At 42.3% G+C, this 21,191-nt stretch overlaps 1 protein-coding gene and 1 long non-coding RNA gene across 24 annotated transcripts in view; one reads left to right on the forward strand and one right to left on the reverse strand.

Annotated features, from left to right (window-relative positions):
• The window catches only part of Pard3 (par-3 family cell polarity regulator), a 605,457-nt gene that overhangs the window by 350,237 nt on the left and 234,029 nt on the right, over positions 1 to 21,191 (reverse strand). The window lies entirely within an intron of this gene.
• On the forward strand, positions 2,629 to 5,155 carry LOC106010810 (uncharacterized). Its single transcript, XR_001184532.3, has 3 exons — positions 2,629 to 2,938; positions 4,582 to 4,678; positions 4,839 to 5,155. It is a non-coding gene; the product is annotated as an uncharacterized LOC106010810 (long non-coding RNA).

Genomic DNA, 21,191 nt, shown 5'->3' on the forward strand with positions numbered 1-21,191 from the left:
GGCCCGGGTCGCTGCCTGCTCACGCATCCCCTGTCTCCAGGTGCGTATGTCCTGGCCACACTGCCCCAAGCCCACAGCATCAGCCTCTGGGCAGTGCAGGTTTGTGCTGGAGCCGCTGGGTTGGAACCAGGCCCGGGAATAGCCGGCACCCGCGCTACCACCGAGCATCCTCCAGGCCCGGGCTCTGTGCTTTCTGGTCATAAACAGACCTTTCACCTGGAACATAAATCTTCATGTTACTAACAACTTGAAAAGGAAGCATAAAATATATCTCAAATAAATTTAAAAGACAAAGGAGAGAGGACAGGAAATTAGAATGAAATTTTCCAGGGATAGGGAAGAGTTTGGGGAGGGAGGAGGAAAGGGGATGAAAAATAACCAAAATATGCAACACATACATGCCAACATCCCATAATGAGCCTCATCACCCCGTAAGAGGAATTTGCACCAATGAAAAGATAAATGAAGCCTTACACAGGCGGCCTCAGAAGACGTCATTCCGACAGACAATTATTCAGATCTCTTCCCAATACCAGACTACAGTGTAAGGACAGCTGGCTGGCCTGCTGGCTCACCAAGGTGAACTCTGAACCACTGAGAGAGGTTCCGGGCACTGAACTCACAGCAACTTAGATTTCAATCTCTGCTCCTCATTCTTAGCTGTGTGGCTTTGGGTAGCCCCCTTTTACTCTGTAAGCACTACTTTGTCAGCCACAAAACGGAACCAGTCACAAACACCTTCCAGGATAACTGTGAGGATTACTAATACGGAACACTGCAGGAGAACTTCCCAAACACAAGAAATATTTGATAATTTTTTAAAGTTAACAAGAAACTATAATGCCCCAATCCAGGTACTCACGGGTCAGATCTTGCAGGAATAAAGGTTTGGGTGAACACATGAGGTAGAGAGCCACATGCTGAGGACAAAGGGGAAAGGGACTCGGCAGTGGAAGAAGGCAGCAATAAACACTGGCCACAACCACGTGACCAGTAACACCAACGAGCACTGGGACTGTCATCCTCGTTCTGTTATGTCCACGTTTCTTCTTTTCACTCGTGTTATGTTTTTATGTAACATGACAAGCATTGGCTACATATCCTACTTTAAGGAAAGACTCAATGTGCTTTGGGTTGGACACGGGACAGTATTGTTATGCTGCGTGAAGTGTGACTTGATGATTGTCTTTTTTAAAGAATAAATACAACTTAAGGAAATGGGGGCTCATTCCTTGAAGACAACTGTCTACTGAGTACCTGCCATGCCCCCAAAGACTGTCAGGAGGCACCAGTGCTACACAGAAAGGTGAAAGGGAATAAAGGACCAGGGACCGCCGGAGTTAAAGAAATGCCATATTACACAGGCAAAATAAGACAGGAGCACTTCAAAAGCATTCAAATAGCTCATTACCCATTTTCCTGTCTTGAGTGTTCCAGTTTCAAATTAATTCCTTACGATGGAACACTGGCTATTAATAAAGCCATTTGGCACCAACCGGCTGCTGGAAGGCAGCAGTAAGACTTCGTGGCTCTGAAACATATGGCCTCCTGTCTGTTCACACTACCTTCAAAGTGCAGGATCCTTCATAGCTAATCCAAGACATTCTTCTCCTTAAGGGAAGAGTAATGTACAACTGAATGCATCCCGATCATTCATAATAAGCCAATCAAGCCCACAATTACTAACATTTATTGAGCATTTACTGCGGTCATGTATGTGCTAAGAACTTAAATGCACTAACTGATAAATCTTCAGAACAAGGCCACAAAAATAGGTTCTACCATCGTCATCATTATTATTCCCACTTTATAAGTAGGGAAACTCAGTGTAACAGGACTGCAATACCCGGGTGAAGTTAACCCGTGAGTGACTGGAGGAGACAGATCCCACACCTCAGAACCAAGCCAAGGCAAAGGAGTTCCCATCTGATAAGCATGAACTCCTGAGCACTGGGAGCTTAAAGCAGTGCTCAGATCCACTGGGACTCTTCCCTTCCCGGCACTATCTCCTCGGGCTGCCACATGGGAGCAGGGCGGCACACCCTGAGCTGACCCCGCACTGAAAGCCAGAGCAGGACAGAAGCCACCATCCCTCAGCCGTGGACCCTCGGGGCCTGAGTCTGTGGATCACTCTCCCCAGCTACAAACACGGCCATGAAAAGACAATTAAGGATGAGGCAAACTCCCTCTGGGTAAGACTGGCAAACAAAGGAGGCTTTGGACTGCACCACAATTTACTCTATTATTAGGGGACTTGTGCAAGGGAGTGAAAAGAGACAGGAGTGAGAAGAGACAGAATGAAGGAAGGTGCGTGCATGTATGTGTGTGTATGACTCATATTCTCAGCCATGTCAGGAACATGCACTAGATTAGCAGAAATGTGTCCCACAGCCCTAATCTATACATTTCACTGCATGTCACGCGCTCAGTCCACTTGAGGGAGCAGCTCTTGGCAGGCACGAGGCACTCAGGATGCAAAGTCCAGGCTGCCAGGTCAGATCGCTCCACCCCACTAGGGCATCCGCTCTCTGTGACATCAGTGTCCTAAAGCTTCACAGTCACGGAAGTGATCTGAGAAGATGTCATAAAAGGCCCACCTAAAACTTCGGGCCACATGGAAGGTGAGGCCCGGCGCTGTAGCTGTGAGCTCTCCAGGTCATTCCTGTGCGTGCCCACCAGAGAGCGCTGCAGTGCGCCGCTCCGGGACCGTTTACAGTACAGATGCCCAGGAAGTGGGGCCTGGTGGTGGCCCGTACTCTGCATTTCTAGCAAGCCACCGGTGACGCCCTGGGCCCGTACAGACCACTGCCCACACGGCTGTTTACACTCAGGTGCTTCCTCTCCTTGCTTCACTCCTGGCTCACAGACCACGCGGGGTTAGTGGCTGCTGTGTTGTGCGCACGCAGCCCCTGGACAATCTCGCAGGACACTGAGCTAGGTGAGATACAGGTACAGTTAGGGAACCACAGCTTCTTACTTTCAGTTTCATTCACTTTTAGTCACTCAGAAAGGAAAAGAGCTGAGACAGGTCCACTACTTCTTGCAAACTTCAATTTGAAAAAGCTTAGTTTTTCTGGTTTCAAATGTAGGGCAAAATAACCTGCATTTTCTAAAATATCATTGAATATTTTATGAAGTATTCTAATGTTTATATCTGCAGGTTTGGAGAATTGTAATACATGTCCATGACTCCCCAAGGAAGTAAGCACATACTTACATAAAATTTTTATTAAAGCCCTATATTTGGAACTAACCCACTGTGACAATTCAAATCCTACTGCAAATCTGTATACAAAACAGTATTACAATAATAATCAAGGAAAATAATAATCCGCTATTTTATATTTTAAGAAAACCAAATAAATGCTTGGCTGCTTTTTAATTGAGGAGATAAAGCACTTCAACACTGATAAAACATTTCTAATACTAAAGCACCACTTTTACAACTCTAAAGCCAAGAACTTTACCCCTAATTCTGCCAGTCTGACAACCAAGCAAACAGAATTCAACCTAATAGTGGTTTCCTAGGCAACAAGCACAGAGAGGGCCACTGGGAAAAGAGAGAGAAAGCATTGCAGCACTTCCAGTAGGCTTAAGAAATGCATTCTAATTGTCCAAATGTCACAAAGACAACAATATTGAAAATCATTTCATTGGAAACGATTCAAAGCAGTATGCCATTTTCATTATGGCAAACGAGGTGTGGAAAAATAGAAAAATTAGATTCTCTTCCTTTGCTCTGAATTAAGTAGGGGCGGTCATCAATCTTACTTGATTTTATAAAGTGTATGTACGTTACTACAGATTCCTAATATGCCTCCTTAGTCTCCCCTGCAAATACGACCTCACATTGACTCAACACTGGAAGCAGAGACTCCCTGAGGACTGGGGACAGAACAGGAGGGCAAGTCGGCCGCCGGGCACCGTCCAGTCCACCTGCATCCTTGTGCCAGTCAGAAACAACCTGAAGAGGGCTCAGATTCACTCCTTAAAGCCTCTGCTTTTGACTTTTACAAGTACAGAGGGCTGTTTTGTGTGGAAATAATGTGGATAGAGTACATACTATATTCCCAGCCATTTAAAACTTTTTCTTTAAAGGACCTAGAATTTGACAGTTAACCTTTAAAAAATACTGGAAATGTCCTACCACATGGCTATTGAAATGTTTAAATTTACACTCACTTTTGTAACCAAGATGGCGTTTGCTTTTATATCCATGTCAGAAACATTTGCCGGGATTAGCAGCAATGTGCTGTATGCCCTCAATCCATACTTGCAACACAATACATCCTACAATCCCATGAAATAGTCTATATTTTCACCTAAAGAATCTTTTCAGTCAAACGCTTAGTCAATTTAGGAACTTAGGTCGAACTGATTAATTCAGACAAAACTACCAATTTAGTAGGTGGAGGCAAACATTACTAAAGTGTTTTTCTGATAATCTCGCTCTCAATGATCGGTCAATTAAGGCAATGAATAGAGAAATAGAGATTCCACAAATGAAAATGTTCACCATTTTTGGTTTCTACTGTGTATACCCAACAAAGCAAGCTTAATATCTTATCATTCATTTTTCAGAGCAAATCGCCTGCCCCTGAACTTCCTGAGGTCAACACTGATGCCTGGAGCCCCAGCTTCAGCACTGGGGTGGCCTTGGGTCATCCCCGTGGCATCTGTATGTATTTTACTTTTTACACATACTCAGTGGCTTATGAAACAAGTATAACGGAAGGCATGGAAGTTATTACTGAACAAGCTGATATGCTGCTGAGTACATGCTTGCTTATTAATTTCAGTTCACTTACACTGGGTTTCTTTTTCATCTTCCCCCACAGATTATCTTACTGGTGACTGCCCAACAGAGAGGACATTAACGCACTTTCCAAAGACACAAGCTCATTCATATACAACACAAAGGAGGCTCAAAGAAAATTTAAATAACATGGCTATTAAAGGAAAATTGAAAGGAGCAAAGCCTAAGGGTCTCACTCACAGGTAGAAGACAGGAATAAGTGACAGCTGCAGGAGTCTGACGGGCCTTGTGTTCCATCAGAAAGGTGAATAAGGAGGGACATTTTAGATGAGTCATCTTTTTATCCCATGTCCCACTGGCTGCCAGGAAGCAAACACAATGCTTTGAGGAATCTAAAGAACACCTGATAGATGGTTTAGATACAGAGAAAATGTTCTTTCTCATAGTTTTCAACTCCAATTTACATTTTGCTTTTTTCACAATTCCTTTTTGTTTTCTAATTATTGTTTTTGTTATTTCAGATATTAACCTATCTCCCAAATCAGAGCTCATATAGTAGATTACTGGGTTTATATGGCATCATCTATACAGTTACACAAACGATGTTAGGCTTTGATTTTCAGAGTCAAGGGGTATATGACTTACTCCAGCAAAACTACAACTTACTGCTCAAAAAAGTGTCTGATGAAGAAGTTAATTAGTATTAATTTATTCCAAGCAACAGTCTTCCAATTATGCATCACACAAATCACAAAAGACTGGGAACTGAACACTGCTCTTATTTTATGAGGAAAATTACCTTCAAAACTCTCAAATCTTTGAAATCTCAAATTTCAAACACTTACATATGCTCTAAGGCACATGATGGGTAAGAACTACAATGACCCAAATGGAGCCTCTTCAGGAAGGCTCAAAATCTGTTCTGACATACTGTACCACTTTTTTTTTGCTTACATTTCTAAGAAGAGCAAACAAACTCCTACTGGAACTGTTCAACAGTGTTCCATAGCTTCATAAATTAACCACAAGAATCATTAAGACCGCGGCAGCTACTGGACGAATGGCTCCACATCAAAACATAGCTACTGAGCTCAGACATTAAAAAGCACATTAGATATTTTGATATGACAGTTAAATCGCTGGAAAAGAGCAACGGCGGGAAAGAGCCCTGGTTTCTGCTTCCCAGGGTGATGCCTGAGCCAGCTGGGGCACACGTAGAGCAGGGCTTTGACACCCATAGGGACAGAGTGCCACCACCAGGGCACAGGGTCACAACTCCAAAACGCCCACGGGGATGGCATGCAAGAACGGCATGACAGAGGACAGCCACGGTGGAGGAGTGGAAGGGACAAACCTTTGACACAGTCGCGGTCAAGGCTGTTGGGACTCTCTTTCCCAACCTTCTCCTTTCAATCCCGTCAGCGGCTCCATCCACCTTTAACAATTTCCCTGTCTTCCTCCCTCCTGTCACTAGCTCATCCTGAAATTGCTCCAGGTGCCCTGCAGCAGGAATTAGCTGCAATAACCAACTACACAACGTCTTTCACCAACTCAAAAAACACGATTCTTCCCCCTGCGACGTGAGGGATTTCTAGACTGGCTCATACCATGGCTTGAGAGCAGAGCACTACATCTTCGGGATGTAGTGGGGGTTCACTGTTACATGAAGTCATTATTAGATAATATTAACAAAGAAGCCCAAAGATCTTCACTTTCTAATTACTTTATTGTGTTTTATCATGGTGCACACTGCCAGCACACTTGTTGCGTCTTTATGGTGGGAATGCCGTATAACGGCAGGCATCCCTTTCCAACTCTGCTTTCTGTGACCTCACCGTAGTACCTCAAGCTGGCCAGCGTGAGCATCTTCACAGGAAAATGTACTAATGCTACAAGCCGGGTCATTATGGACTCCAGACAGCCGGCTGGAACACGGTTCCCAGCACACCAGTGGATCCACAAAACCCAGACAAATTCCCCATTTTCCCAGAGTCACCAAAACACTAGCAGATGATGGAGCCGGTTTATCAGAAAACTACAACCCGAGAGTGGCCTGAGGAGTGAGAGGAGACCAGCCAGGGAGGCGAAGAGGACAGAGAACTTCCGCCACCCGGCAGGAAGAGAGGAAGACAGGAGGGAGGGGAGCAGGCTGAGGAGACCCAGGGTACCCAGGATGGCAGGAAAGGGCTAAGGCTGGAAAGAGCCAGACGATCAACAAAGTGCCCTCTTCTTCACTGTACTCCAAAACACTGGGAGGCTGCTGGAGGTTTTTAAGCAATGGGCTATAAAAAAATGTGATATGAATTATTAAATAATCACTCTTAAACAAACTGGAGAAATGGGCCGAAGGGCTGCCCCTGAGAGGATGCAGAAGAACTGACCAGCAGGCAGGCTGGGACTGTGAACTTTCCAGATAAACCACACCATTAGGGGGTGTGTGTGTGTGTGTGTGTGCGCACGCTGGGGTGCTGCGGATGGAATCCAGGGCCTTGCACATGCACAAACTCCCTACACGATGGAGCTACACTTCCAGCCCAGCAAAACCTTTTTGAGTATGCACACACAATAAAGCATTCTATTTACTTATCATTGGAATGTATGCTCAGTTTTTCTAAAACAAACACTATTAAACATATGAAAGGACTGGAAGTTTAAAATTTCGAGATAATAAAGACACGTGCAAGGTTTACATTGCATCTCAGAGGCCACTGAGGATGCCAGCCTCGGGGGCTCAGATGCAGGATGTACATCTCATGGGAATGGGTCAGTACCGCGTGGACGTGGAGCCACATAAATTCTCAGGGGAGAGGATGCTGGGAGAACCTCTTCAGGCCTCTGGAATCGGGGCTGTGACCAAATTCCCTTACACTCTGCCAACTGATGACATCGCAATAGTCTGGCACAATTTTCTGGCACTCAGTTTTCCCAGCGGCAAATCTAAAATGTTACACTCATTAAATGAAAGGCCGTTTCTTCTTCACTATTTATAGGGAAAATAAAAACCTCAAAGTAAGCACAGGGGCACCATAACCTGGCACTTGACTGGAGCCACGCAGATGAGCCCAGGAATGGCCCTCAGCAAACACGGTCCATGTCAGCAACAAACTAGGCTCACAGTCACTGGAAACTCTACCAGAGCACAGATAAAGGAAATGCAATGGACACCGAGAACCACAAGGAAGAATCCCCTCTCAAACTTCCCAAGGTAGATTCAATACACAGACGTCAGTTTGAAAACCGAAGCAAGAGCCAAGGATACTCTTGATTTTAAAGAATGTTTAGGTTTATCTAAAATAAAACCAATGTATCCAGAAAATGGCCCCCAACTATCTTCCCCTTTTAAAAAACGCTCCGGGTGTTCTGCAGAAAGCCCGAGAGACAAGCAGGGTTCACACCCTGAGGGGAAGCAAAGATGAGAGGTCCCACTTCCAAACACGTGCAGCTGCATGAAAGGCAGCAAGAATGATGCCCAACGCTTTCATGGTGCTTTTTAACAAAAGGGAAGAAAAAAGAAGCTGGAGAAATGCAGACTTATAAATTCAACTCATTCTTTGCAAAGTGATAGGGATGGAAGTAAGCATTTGGCCTTTCCTGTACAAACTGTGCCACAGAGTAACAGAAGACATGACAAGGAAAAGCTGCTCTTTGTAGAAATATTCCAGACAATCAATAAAGATATGAGAATAATAACATGTAGCAAACACAATGGCATAAAGGATCCAGGCAGTGTTTACCAATGGCTGCTCACACACTGACCAACAGCTACACTTTATGCCTCTTCAGAAGGAATCGTACAGCACTACTTCGAGACACTCCTGTTGGAAATTCAAATCAGAACCCTATCAAGGCTCGGCATCCGAGTTCTAGTTCACAAGACGCACAGAGCAGAGCATGCACTTAGCAAGCACGAGGCCCTGGGTTCAATGCCCAGCGTCCAAACCAACAAATAACACAGGAGACAGAGCATCTAGATTCAGCAAAATCCAGACAAAGAAACCACAGAGAAAAAATAGCCCATTTCAATGAAGAAATTTTTAAAAATAAGAACCCATGCATCCATGCCATGGGCAGAGCGGAGGAGAAGAAACTACAGAACAAAAGAGGTGTCAGAGCTTTATCAACAAGTACAATGTGTATTTTTTGCTTGGATTTTGAGCCAAATATAAAATATAAAACCACACTGACAAGCAATTAGAGGCATTTTAATGATGCTATTACATAGCATTAAGAAAGTACTGTTTTGTTAAACAGCATTGGGTTATATAAAAAAATTTTATCTTTTAAAAATATATACTAAAACATTCTGAGAAGAAAGGACACAAGGTCTGGAATTGGCTTCAAAATAATTTTGTTTGGAGGGGCTTGTGTGTCAGCATGAAAGGAGCCTGACTAGAAGTTGACAACTCAAAACTGACAGGTAGGTACAGGGTGTTACAGTTTGTATCTAAAATGTCTCCCCATAGCCTCATGCACTCACAGATGGGGCTTTGGGGAGGTAACTGGATCACAGATGTGTGACACTCATCCCTGGAGTAGTCCACTGACAACAGCAGAGCGTGATATTGGGAAGAGAAACCAGGTGGGAAGAGGTGGGTCACAGTGGGTGCGGCCAGGAGAGACATACACCCCCTGCTTCCTGCCTGCCCTCCCATGGACTGCTTCCCCTCTGCCGTGCCGCCCTGCCATGCTGCCCTGCCATGGAGCCAGCTGACTACAGACTGAAACTTCTACAAACTGTGAGGCAAGATAAGCCTCTCCTCCTTAAACTTGTGGGTATCAGGTATTTTTAAAGTTCCAGCAATGAGAAACTAACTAAAACACAGGATTTCAGTATTCTTAGTTTTGGGTATACATTTTTCTATTATAAAAGAATAGGGCTGGGGATGTAGCTCAGAGGTAGAGCACTTGCCTAGCAGCTGTGAGTTCTGGATTTGATATCAGAACCATTAAAAAAAAAAGACAAATGAGCCAGTAATCTAGACAGTTATGAAGATAAATGAAAAATATGCAACATAATGATATGGAATAATAGCCTTTTTTCCAGATAGGGTTGGATTTTTAAAGGCAAGCTGTCTAAAGTCATATATTCATGATAATGATTTCTACAGTATTTTCTATTCCACTGTGCTGACTATACAAAGCTCATTCAGAAGCAGTCTGGTTTTACTGAAAAGATTTGCTAAATCCAGCCTCCTGAAGCACTGCTCCTCACAAGTTAAATGAGTTAGATATAACATGAAATTTAACAACATAATTAGTATGTCCAGATGTAACTCAAATCATATTCACTTAGGTGCACTTTGACTTTGAAAAGTAACAAATACTACTGTAGTGGGCCGGGGATTTAGCTCAGTGGTGCCGGCACCTGCCTCACAAGCGCCAAGGTCCCAAGTTTGATCCTTGATACCAAAAAAAAGCTATTAATTAATTAACAAATACTACTGCAGTCTTATTTCTTATATGTTTAAGAAAGATTAAGCACATCTGATCATAATCAAGTTACAGTTAAAGCAGCCACAGTTTGCCCACACAATTTAGCACATATTTTTAAAGATAAGTCAAGGGGCCACAAAGCAATATAAAGTAACAGTGAAGAAATGTCAAAAACTTACACTATTTTGATGTCCTTCAAGTATATTACTAAAAATTACTCAACAACGTAATATTTACTGATGAGATTAGTAAGTATGTTGGAAGAACAAAAGCAATTTCTAATGTGAATAGCCTAAAAACTAGAAAGAAGCTCAAAGCCAATAGGAACAGACAGCAAATTATGAAAAGCAGGCAGATGTAGACAGACTTCACTATTTATTAGCATCATCTGATTAATAAGGGCTCCCCCAAGAGTGTATCTAGGGGGAAAGGTGCACATGTGATATGTACTTAAAGGACAGAATTTACCAGGATAAAAAAATTCAGAGAGTATGTATTTAGAGCCATTAACTGCATTTTAAAAAACCTGTCCCCTGAGATTTATGAACACTATTTTCATATCATACATGTCATTCACGTTATTCTTTATCCTTGCTATGGATATTTAAAGTAAAAAGGCCTATATGGATACTTAGCTTTCCATCAAATATAAGGAATAATCATGGTCTACAGCATAATTACTGAAAATAAAGTTATTTTCCCAGTACTCAACTTACTTAGTTCAAAATTATTCGTATTTATTTTTTCTTTCTTTAAAGTTGATAAGAGGTAATAAAACACAACTATAAACTAATAGTTAAATTGAACTTCTCCTATGGCGTGATAAAGCCTGTACACCAAGATCTTGACAAAAATACAGTGATTTACTAAGCCTTGGTAATCAAAGAAGAATGAAGATGGATGGCGTAACTGTAAAGAAAAATAGGTCATTTTAGGTATGCTTTGAGTGGATATATTTTATAAGTATGGATCTGAATTTTCTTCACTAATACCACTTTTCACCAGACCCTAATCAAGCATCTGCAAGTGAAGATATAGACGTGAAAAGCTGTGAGTCGTTTGAAGAATGTATAAACAATGAAAAATGGTGTCCACTGAAAAGTATCATGACACATTTCTGCAGTGTAAATAGCACTGCTATCAAAGGGATTTGATAAAGGAAGTTAAACATCCAGGTACACCTCTGAGCCTGGATCAGCTGATGCTTGATATTCAGTGAGTGGGCTTTCTGCCTGCTGCCTTATCTCGAACCTGAACAGAAATGAGTACACTGTCCAGCTCTCTCCTCAGCGCTGACCTAGATCGCTCTTTATGCGCATCCCTTTGTGCCACAGCCAGTCTCACAGGCTGAGAGGAAAGGAAAGTGGAGCTACTGCTTGAATGCAGAGCCACTGAGCCAGCTGGCACACAGAGATGATGAAGGTACAATGCTTTCTTTTGTTGAAACGTGGTCTTATGAGTATATTATCCAAGCTGCCTTCAACTTCGGGGCTCAAGCAATCCTCATACCTCAGCCTTCTGAGTGTACACATGTGTACAACCACACCTGGCGTGATTCTTGTACAAAAAGTTACATGCTACAGGGGAACATACATAAGTACCTACTAAATAAAGCAAAATAGAGAACATGAAAGGGCTCTGTGACTAGGAGAACCTCTAATTCTTTACAAGACCAGTGAATTCTCAAAAGTCCACTACTTCCTAATCAAGAGAAGAAAACAGGTTGGTGCAATACAGAAAGACTTTTAAACCCTTGTGCTCACAAAGACTTATCAGAAATAATCTTTGCTCTTTGTTTTGTTTTTTGTTTTTGTTTTTTGTTTTTTTGGAGACAGGGTCTTGCTGTGTACTTCAGGTTATCCTTGAACTCACCATGTAGCTCAGGCTGGCCTTGAACGCAAGGTGATTCTCCTACCTCAGCCTAACACATTCTGGGATTACAGGAGTGTGCCAACACACCTGGCTCTTTGGTCATTTTTAAAGCCCTGTTCACAACAGAATTACTATAAACAGTAAAACAGTTCAAGAATGGCTCCTGACATAGAGGCTCATGAATGGAAATCATGTCCAATACTTAGCTAATACAGGTTCATGAGTGAAAGTTACAAACATTACCATAAGTTCCATTACAAAGCAGGACCATGAAAAACTAAGTTCCTTACTTAGATCCTGACTAAGATAACTTTCAAAACTTAAGAGATGAGTAAAATAAATCACCAGGAATAAGAGTTGGAAGTGTACCTGGAAGAGCGTGTTCAGCTTCCACTTGTGGTACATGATTTTTCTAATCAGGATTTCCAACAGAATACAAGTCAAAAATTATTATGAAAATTATTTTTAATTACGCAACAAGATAAAAACATCAACTAACTTAGTTACCATGGATTATTTCTACCAAGTGAACACAACTGCACACTAAGGGCTAGATTTTTATTTTTACAAATGTGGCTCTATCTACCTAAATAAAACCAGGCCTCAGGAAATGCTAAGACAGTGGTCCTACCCGTCTGTGTTCATTACTTCCCTTCCTGGCGTTCTTAAGATGCAGCCCATGAATGTCACTGTTGGGTCAAATGCTCACCCTGGTACCCAGAGTCACCGGATTAGAGAACACCTTCACATGTACACTGGTGCCTCCATTCACGAACTGAATCCTTTCCACCATTGTCGTCGCAAACCAAATTAGACAAAAACCAAATCAAATTCAGTGGTAACGTTCAATGTTGACTTCTGGGAGATCCGATTTGGTTCCCGTCCGATTTGGTTTGCAGCCAAAGTCGTGGAAAGAATTCAGTCCATGAACCGAATTAACTGTACAGCAGGGCTGGGCTCGGCTCTGTGATGGATTCCTTCTCTAAGATGGGTTCCACTCTTAGCATCACACAAAAATCAAGTAAAAACGACAGAAGTGCTCATCTTTTTCTGCAATACCCTAAGACATTAGAAAGCCTGTGCCAGTGTGGTAGCCCCCAGCCCATCCCTGCAGTTCTGTTCTCCATAGACTCACGCAGCTGCAGTCAGCTACGATCCCAAAACATGAAACAGAAAGTTCCAGAAGTAAACAGTGAACAATGTGTAACTGCCTGCCACTGTGGGTGACATAAGACCACCTGTGCCAACCACTCCACTTCGCCTGGACAGGAGCAGCCACTCTGTCCACACCGGACCCACTCCTCCCTCAGTCACTGTCTGGCAGGCCTGGGCAGCAGCTCACCTGCAGTGTATCAAAGTGCGTTTCTCCAAGTCACCCTCAGTCTAAGCACTGATGGCCTCAAACCACAAGGGCAGTGAGGCTGGTGACCGGGTCTGCCAAGGAAAAGCCAGAAGTGCTTCCTGGGAGGATCACCTCGCACAGGAACAGGAGACCAGTCCAGCACGAGACTCGGAGTCAGAGCAAGACACCACACTCACATAAAGTTACTTCTCCTCTATCACTGGCTATTGCTGTTCATCCCTTGCTGCGCCTAGTTTATAAAGTGAGCTTTACCATAGGGATGTGTTTTAAGGTTCATACCACCTCATATACAGATGAGAACACATACATGAACACACAGAGAAATATATCCAAACTGAGGCGGATGGTGACTTATTACTTCTGATGAAGCTAATTCCCAATTCTGAAGAGAAGGAAAATCTCCAAGGGCAGAGGGTTGACCTCCTGCCCCAGCATGGACCGATGGCGGCCCCAACTCTCCTGTCCACCCGGCTCCCTCACCTCCTCCTCAGGCTGCTGGGCCTCCCCTGCCACACTGCAGGTCCAAGACCCACACTCAGCACTCAGTACCGTTTTGTTCTGATCTCTGATTCCTGACACATCAAGGGCCTTGGTCTCTACCTCCACTCCTGACCTGCTCACTCTGGTTACCAAAGAAGGGCTATCATGAAAGAAAATTAGAGTAGACTTTCATAGAACTTAAGCAAACTGATCACCAGCTAGTTTTTATTCTCAGTCATAAATCTTTAAGCTATAACATCTCTGCCAAGCAATAAGATATTCTTTTCCAATTCATTAACACAAATTCTATATTTAAAATAAATACTCCTCAAGCTGATTTAAATAACAAATTAACCAATGGATCAGCCATGGCCCAAACTGACACTTTAATTAAAAGTGATGATAGGTTACATAACCAGCCGTACTCTGAAATGCCCTCTAGTCACTGCTTTTTCCACGGCACGGCTGGTCCAAGGCTTCCCTGACTGATACAATTGTAATTTTCCATCTTTCAACATGGAAATTATCTTTCACAAATGATTTATTTTCCTGAAGTTATACGCTGCTTCTATGATCCTTCCCTATACAACCTCACTAAATACCAGCTGCACATGTACATGTATGCACGAATGCATGCACACACGCACACCTCGCATGTGTAACATTTAGTTACCCTAGGGCACTACCACAAGGAAGTGGGATTACACCCTGTGCAATGCGGCAGGAAGACCTCCAGCACAGGCCGGAAGCTCTGGTGGCTGCTGTGCGTGCCTCTCACTCTGTAAGGAAAAGTGTGAAAATGAGAGACCAGCTGCCACAGCCCAGGACCGACAATGCTGGGCTCAGAAAGCATTCCTCGGCTCCAAGACAGCACAAACAGAACACACAGTGTGACCGCAAGTTCTGAGATGAACAGGCCAGAGGCCTGCGCTCACAAGCACAGAGGGAAAACCGTAGCAGAGGTAACGAGACACCATTCTCCTGAGACAGCTCGTGAAAATTCCAGATCTGACTTAAGTTCAGATGTTTCCAGATGTCAGGATGAGGAAAATACTAGAGGACGCATCAAATCGAAGATATGGGAAGAGCGTACTGTAAGAAGCTATGTTTCTGGGGAGTACTGTGGCCAACTTTTCTGAAGCAGGGCTTGAGTGCACTTCTACAGTTACAAACCACATGGAGTTTTCATGAAGATTATTCGCTAGGGAGAAGAAATGACTTGCTGAGACACAGGCAGCGAAGTGATAACAACAAATTACTAGATCTCAGCATGGTGGCACACCTGTAATCCCAGCACTTTCAAGGCTGAGGCAGGAGGACTGCTGTGAGTTTGAAGGCAGCCTGAACTAGAAAGCAAGACCCTGTCTCAAAAAAGAAAGAAAAATTTTTTACAATATACACAATTTGAGGAAATACAAAATAACCTAATAGATTAAATTTGGAGGTGGTCTCCCCTTTGAAATGTACCCTGCACAGAGACTACTAGTCTCCACTCCGTGGAAATCAGAAGAGAGGACCATCAAAGGCATCTTTACCACACCTTGCTGCCTCCCTGCGTCCGCTCATCAGGGTTGGCGCAACGCTTCTGAAATACAAGGCACACCTCCAGCTGGGTACAGGAGCTAGGCAGGAGCAAACAGAACCAGGGCCACAAAGCCATTTCTGACATTAAAAGCAATGAAAAGAATAAATAAGCAAACATATTCTCAAGAAGTAAACAAGAGATCTATATCAACTACAGCAAGAGGAGAAGAAAGGATTTTATCTGCCAGGCTTTCATGCTGACAAAATAATCCACAATAGGACTCTCCCTGTGCTAGGTACTAATAGGAAAAGGAAGCTAAATACTCAGATGGAACAAAAGATGAAAACAGAAAAGAAACCTGGCTTCTTCACTGCTGAACAATCTCCGTGAAACAAACATTTTTATATAATTATTTTTTCTATGTAATGTCATAGTTCTTGCTGCCTATTTGTAAACAGGCTTTCTTACTTTGATTTAAATTACACTTTAAGAAGTCACAGCTACATAGCTGTAATGAATTGGCAGGTATACACAACTGTTTCTGGGCCTGGTGGACAGATAATGTAACCAGACATACCAGGTGTGTTTCCATAGAAAGGCAAGAGTACAAGGCAGGACTCGGAGGTTAGTAAAGCATAATGCTCCAGCCTAAGTAAGTCAGGAGGAAAAACTGCTAACCAATGGACCAAGGACAATCTTTTGGACAGAAAGAGTGAATGCATAAAACTGTCCTCACCTAGAGGAGGGGCTTGAGGGAGGAAATGGGGTAAAATATATTTTAAAAACTGGGGCTGGGGATTTAGCTCAGTGGTTTCGCCACCTGCTACACAAGCGCAAAGACCCAAGTTCAATCCCCGGTACCAAATAACTAAATAAATAAATAATAAAATAAATAAAAAATAAAAAAGCAGAACTGTTCTCACCTATGATTTTAGCAGGTTTGGAATGACATTAACAGCCTCGGCCAGAGGGGTCCAAATCCAAAACATCCTGTGACATCTATGGCTGATCCCCCTTACAGGGCTGCATGTATCAGAGGTTCAGAGCCACCAGGGAGCAGTGAAGCCCCACAGGCAACTCTGCAGGTGAGTTCAGGGACCGTGTCGCCTACAGGTGACTGTCTGCATCTCATTCAATGGGGCAGAAAAGCTCTAAAAAACAATACTCCTAGGGTCAACTGACTCTGTTACTAATAAGAGTAAAATACCTTTTATGTATTTGTGAACTTTTCTTTTAATTTAAGTGCTTTGGGCTTGGGAGTATGGCCCGGGAAATGGCAGGTACTTAGCATGAATGAGGCCCTGGGTTCAATTCCCGGCTCTGGGGGAGGGGGGCTTCACATAGACATAATTAAGTGCACAAATGTTACTTTATCTAAAGTTAACTTGGGGATACGAGTGCCAGATAGAAATACAAGGATACTTGGGCTCCGAACTCAATTATTTCAAAATGCCACAAATAAAGCAGTAGCGTGGGATCTTGAGATGCACACAATGAGTGTTCGCAGCTTTTTGGCAAAGTTATGAAGATCTTTTCCATGTGTCCCTTAAACAATACAACATCCAATGGCCTTGGTGAGGAAGGGGCGTGCACATGTTCAAATGTTCATGTGCTCAATGGGAGGAGAGGATTTCCAACCCAAGTCACACAAATGGCACAGGACACTGGAAAGCCTGCACGCGTTACTTCGGTGTGTTCCAGTGGAAAGGCCACAGGTGAAACGCTGCACTCCAATGAAGCAAGTGAGCGCTTCTGCTTTATTAGTCTGTGTTAGAGCCTAGTACGACTTCTGTTCTGACGCAGAGAAGAAATACATCTTGTTCATTTTGGGGGGATGAAACATGAAAAAAGGCAAGTTTAAAAATAATTTTACATCACCATATGTTGATTGCCGGTTACCTAATTGGAAATGAGAAGAACAAAATATACCTCTTTGTGATAGCAAATATCAAGGAAGGAGGTTATTTGTAGTTTTTTAATGTAGTCCTTTGGAACAAACTTGGTTCATGGGCACAGTGTCCGCTGCTGAACTGCTGTCGCCTGACAGCCTGTCTCATCTGCCAAATTGCTCATTAGGTTTGGCAATGTTCACCTGCGTCTCCAGTTCATATTTCAGCAGGGAATAAACATCAGCCCACTTTCCCATCTTCCATTGCAAGCTTCTCAACCCCCTGAGCACCGCAGTACCCTACTCATACCTCCACGCCATGCAAGCACACCCACCTGGTATCTACACCAGTATTTCAAAAACAACACATCAGCTTCCAGCTTTGGAAGTGAGCTGAGCTTAAATACAGCAAAAATATAAGAGAGACTATGCAAAGTAAGCTCTGTATTACATTACCAAGCGGTTAACCAATAATCTTCTTGATTTTTTAACTAAAAAAGAAAATAGGAAAAAGAACATGCAAGCTAATTGAATTTAATTTTTTTTAAATGCTCATTTCAGGGAGTATTCAAAATGAGGCACAGGTGACAAGAAAGCAGAGGATTCCTCTTCCAATTGGATCTGACCCATTCAACCTTTGTTATAGGTCTGAAAGGAAAGCACTCCAATTTATAAATAAACAATGGAGGTAACATGGCAACCAGAACAAAGAGGAAGCTGAGAGCACTACTCAGCTCCTGCCTTTGCCTGATTCCACTGAGCTCTGCCAATGAGCACTGTGACACTCAGAGGAGGATCAATGAGGAGAGAGAGAGAGAGAGAGAGAGAGACAAAAAGATGTAAAACAAAATGTCTGAAACCCCATAAAACAACTTCTGATGGATACTGTTTTTCATTTTGCAGAAGTAAAATATTCACCACCAACCCTGCAATTAGCTAGAAAATTACAATAATTACAGCAATTTTATATCCCATCTCCAATCCAATTAATAGATATATGACCTTGTCAACATATAATAATCAGATTGCATCTACAACAACTGGGTGGTTTTATATGTTGAATAGAACCTGCACAGTAAGAAGGTAATTATTTGAAAGACTGAGAATACCATTTGTATGCCATGCTCCACTTCACAACTTAAAAGGAAATACAATAGGAATAATATTTCTATTTTCAATATATATTTAAATCAGATCAAAAAATAATATTCTAATGCCAGTTAATTTTAAGAGAACAGATCTCTATAGGAAATATCCTAGATTTTCTAGAAGATGAAATCTACCTGTATATTTGTAAGAAAAAAATTAAGAGATCAAAAGAGTTATGTTAACTTTATGATACAATCTTTCTATAACACTGATGTCTAAGTTCTAAAAGTAAAGAACCTAGAGAGATCTTATAAACAACACTATTTCAGAAAAAGTTTCTAAACAGTGGATAGAGATTAACTTAAAAATTAACATAGCTTTGAAAAGGTCAAAACTGTTGAAAGTATTAAAAGACGCTAAAATGAAAAGTAATAAATTGGAGACTTTCCCAACATTTTTATAGCAATCCTATTTCCAGAAACTTTATCATCAATAGGGCATATGGCATTTCCAAAGAAACCTGAATCTCCATCCGATCCTCTGCAGAAGACATTAAAAAATTAGAATGGTGGGATGAATGGGAATCCTGCCACATTTCTAAACCCAGGCCACCTAGCCCCAAATGTCTGACTTTTATTACAAAACAAACACTTGAAAATTTAAAAAGGAACATCACAGAGTGGAGAAGCTCACTCCAAGCTGACTCAATGATCTGCTCAGAAACTGTGCTCCTGAGCACACCGAGCACACCGGGCCTGTCCAGGCCTCTCCTTTAGCTCTGACAACAGAGGGATAAACGTGCATCACAAGGGAGCCCTTTGCACCCCACCTGAGAAAGGGCCTGAAAACAAAGGGCCTGGTGCAGCGCTGCTTCTGCTTCCCCCCCTCTGACTCCGTCTCCCCCGTCAGCACCTTGGGGCACCAGCCCAGAGCCCACAGTGCTCAGGGTTCACAAGGTTTCCATTGCTTTTAAAATTGGAAGAAACAAATGAACTATAAAATCAAAGGAAATGTTTTTGTTTTCTCACACATTCCAAGAAAATGATCCGTTTAGGGCCCATGAAAATCTCTTAAGTTTGGCATAAAGCAGAAAAGATATCAAAATCAAGTATTTAAAATTATATCAAATATACTTTTCTTATTGGCTTCATTAAAGTAGGAGACACCTATGAAACTCAAAGTGTCTAGAGTCCAAGAAAATCATGAAGCTCTGAACAGCTCTTATGCTACTTTATATAAAAAATACACATTTAAAAATTATAAAACAACCGAATAGATATTGTCTATCCTGACTCTTAAAATTAATGTACTGTTTACCTACACATAAAGACTTCCGGGATGATAAATGACCTTGAAGATGAGAATGTGACCAGCCAATCCTTTCGCCGCCCAACTCACTTCTATCCTTTTAGCAAAAGGAAAGGACACTTAAGTCACTTGTACACCGACTGATGTATCAACTAGAAGACGTTTCTGAGGAAGGACCCTCACTGTTAGAAGCATGGAGTGACACTGCTGTAACCAATCTCCATCCACTGCAAACATCTGGACCCTGCCTCCAACTTGGGAAACATTGCAAAAACCCAAGGAGTTGCCTGGCGGCCTATTTCCCCTGGACTCAAGGCGCCCTGGACCAGTAACTTCCCACCCTGGGCTCCTCCTCTCCTTCCCTTCCAAGCCCTCCCCTCCTCAGCCTCCCTGGGAGCTCTGGCCACAGCCATGGTGCTGGGCTCCATGGACAGCAGGCTCCTGACGAACAGCTGTGACAGGGGTCTCACCTGCGTGGTCTTCATCTCCACACTAAAAAAAGCAAAATTTACTATATACTTGTATAGTGATGGCATTTTAATCAATTATATACTAATGATTATGAGCTCACAATATAGTCAAATGTTGCATATAATGTGAGTTAATTTTTAATAAATTTTCTTTTTTGCAGAGGAATATGAAAATAGATGACTGATAAAAGATATTCATGCCTAAATATATATTAGGTTAAAATTTGGATTGGTATAGAAAGGGAGGGAAAAAAAGGTTAAGGAGAAAAAGTAACAAGTAATCTCTGAAAGTATTAAAGAAGTGCCATATGAATGTTTCCTTTTTAAAATATCTATATTAAGGATAATTCTAAAGACATTCAAAAGTAGAGTAGTTTACGGAATCCATATGTAAGTTGTTCCTGACAGCCCTAGCCTGTATTATCTAAAGCAAATTCCAGATATATCATTTCAACTATAAACCGCTCAATTACGTATTAGTAAAAGATAAAGACTCTTTAAAAATAATTTCAATATTATTATATCTAAAGAAATAATTCCTTAATACCAAAAACTCAATTAGTGTTCAACTCTCCAATCAGCATGGAAATGCCATTCATTTTTCTAAAGCCTCATTTTAATTAAGATTTAATACAAGATCCACACTTTATAATTGGATATTCTGTCTCTTTAAAATCCCTATTAACCCATGAGTTTCCCACCCCCTCCTTTGCTGTTTGCCACTGATCCCCTGAAGAGCTGGGTCCTTGGCTTCTCTACGCCCCCTGACGTGGCTAGGCCGTCCCAGGCGTAAACATGCTCTCCACTGTCCTCCTCCATTGCGCATAAATTGGCAATCAGAAAGATGTCTGATCACTTCTTGATAATCTTTTGTTAAGAATAATTCATAGGAAGTGTGTGTTCTTCCATCGGCTGGCATACAAAGGTCAGCTGCCTCTCCTCCGTTTATTATTATTTTTTACACTAGCAGTGGCTGAGGACAATTTAGAACATTTTGTGCTGCTGTG

Source organism: Heterocephalus glaber, unplaced genomic scaffold, assembly GCF_053883595.1.
Source record: "Heterocephalus glaber isolate CG9 unplaced genomic scaffold, H.glaber_assembly_v1.0 deba00000738, whole genome shotgun sequence".
Taxonomy (NCBI): Eukaryota; Metazoa; Chordata; class Mammalia; order Rodentia; family Bathyergidae; genus Heterocephalus; species Heterocephalus glaber.